The following is a 2431-nucleotide window of genomic DNA, read 5'->3' on the forward strand; positions in this document are numbered from 1 at the left end:
ACTCCCGGAAACAATGGAACAGGGGGTGGTGGGCAGCAGACGATGTCATTCGGAGTGAGCAGCATACGATCCCCGATTTGAACACCATTATTTAGAATTGATCGGTGAGTTAAGCAGGCAGCTTTGGGCATCGAAGTGGTACCCGATGTAAATTGAATGTTCACGACGTCATGTGGTGAAAGCCCTTGTGGTGCGATGGGAAGCATATCCTGTATGAGATCTGACGATAGAGAAGCAAACGGTGTGGTGCATTTAAAAGATGTGGTGTCGACACGGCCATCGTCATTGTTAACGAGAATTATTTTCTTTAGAGAAGGGACGGCTTGAGACTCGAGTTTTGGGCTGAGGAGGTTGGGAACTATTTGCTGGAGAAGAGAGAGGGTAGGACGCGGCTCTCGTCTTGGTAGGTTTACCTCTGTGCTCATAATCAAATGGGAAGCTTCTAGATGGCCAAGCGCAGAAACCACTTGGTTCGCATTGAACGATGGATTCAACGGGACCTAGCAACGTTTCGAATCATGTTAGCGTGATCAGAAAACGAGGGAAAAGAGGGAAAAGGAGAAAAGAAGACAGATGATGTCTTGTCTGGATAGGATTCTTCCTACCAGCACGGCTCCCAGCTTGAACAATGCATATGTAACCTGTCCGTTAAACCCGTGAGCACTTATGGACGTGTTCCATATACCAAGAGCTTCGATAACTATATCATACAATTGCAAATTCAATACTATTTCCCAACGAAACAGCCACTCGATCGCCTTTCAGAAGCCCGCCTGCAAGTAACCCACGAGCCAGCGCATTACTCTTACGGTCTAATTCATCATATGTTAACCGCTGCGCCTGATGGGTCGATATGACACTAAAATAGATTCAATCAGCATATTATGATGCGCGCGGGGATTGTAAGGACACAAACGCGGTCTTGTCACCGTATTTGGACACAATGTTTGCGAAATGATCTCCGATGGTTTGTTCAAACAATGGGGGCTAATAATGTATAGAAAGGCAAGCCGATAAAGAGCCAGTTGCGATGTTAGCTCAACTGTAGAAAGAAAAAAAAAAAGGGGGAGGGGGGGAGCGCACTGGGTGTAGAGCAATGGAGCCGAACGCTCTTGTAGCTGAATAGCCATACTAACCTCTGAAGGCCCCCTAGCATGGCTCTTTGTCAGGAGAGATCGCCTTTGCACTTGATGCACCCGAAGACTGGAGCCTCCAATTCCTCGCCATGATATTCTCGGCCTTGCCTTGCAAGGAAGCCGCCAAACCAGAGACCCGCGCATCTTTTTGTAGATATGAAGTGGAAGTCTATGTCCGTATTTTTATACATGAATGTCATATAATATTACACCCCAACGTGAGTGTTTGAGTAGGTGTTTCTCCAGCTTTAGTAAAAATGCGGGGGAAAGGCACCGCGCTGAGGTTTGTAACTCCGTCAGCAGGAGTAAGTAACAGGAGACTGCGGGCCGATCTCTGGGAGGGATGACATTCCAGGGGCGTAAAAAGAATGGGAATTTTAATAATTCGAATGGGAGTGTGTGGTGAGCAGCAATCGCCTGTCGTGAAGGGTATGATTCGTCACCGCTGGCGGTTGGCGGTTGGCGGCTAGGCTTGTAAGCTCATGTATGAAGGCATGTTGTTATCGTTGTGTCGCTGGTTTTCATACCTCGGTTGGTAAGCTTGTTTTCCTGTGGCCAGTCGCTTTGGTCTATCCCCACAGTCCCGCGAGCAGCTTTGGTTATTATTCTTCGGGGGCGTTGGGTAACTTTATTGGGGGAGGGAGAAGCACAGACGCATTGGGGACAAGGTTTGGTGGTTTGTTAATCGCCGCCAGGGCAAGTAATTAACTTAATACTTTTCTCCGCATGTTAGTGTTCATCCGACGTTATATATGAGACTGCCTGTGCTGCGCCGTGCTGCCAATAAGTAAAAATAAAACTACATAGAATGATATCAATCGAGTTAGGTGAATGCCCGAAGATATACCAACACCCTTCATCCCGAGCCCTTCGCCCCCGCCAGGAATTAGAATAATATTGACTGGTGACTAGCCGAGAAACCTCCATCCATCCACTTATCTGGACAACTTTTCCTCCTCAGGGACACAATCAACAGGAAGATCCAATTAATAAAGCCGAAGTATCTGGGAAACCCACAGGTACGCTCTCTACTAATAAATCCATATATAATATCTCGGTCATACCTTCTCCCAGCGCCGTTTCCACTCAGTCCACGTTCCATATATATCCTCACTTTTCTGGTCTGAGGTTCCCAATTTCGATAGGGGTTTGTCGCGTGGGTATGGCCTGGTAACCCGGTTGCGGGTACGTTTCTGAGGTATCCGCTTAATCCTTGGTCCTTTGCAAGACTGGTGACTGTCAAAGGGCACTGGTTTTTGGTTTGCCTCCCTCAGTACTGTTTTGCCGGAATCCAA

The sequence above is a fragment of the Histoplasma capsulatum genome, genomic scaffold (assembly GCF_000149585.1).
Source record: "Histoplasma capsulatum NAm1 scaffold_1 genomic scaffold, whole genome shotgun sequence".
NCBI classification, from domain to species: Eukaryota; Fungi; Ascomycota; class Eurotiomycetes; order Onygenales; family Ajellomycetaceae; genus Histoplasma; species Histoplasma mississippiense.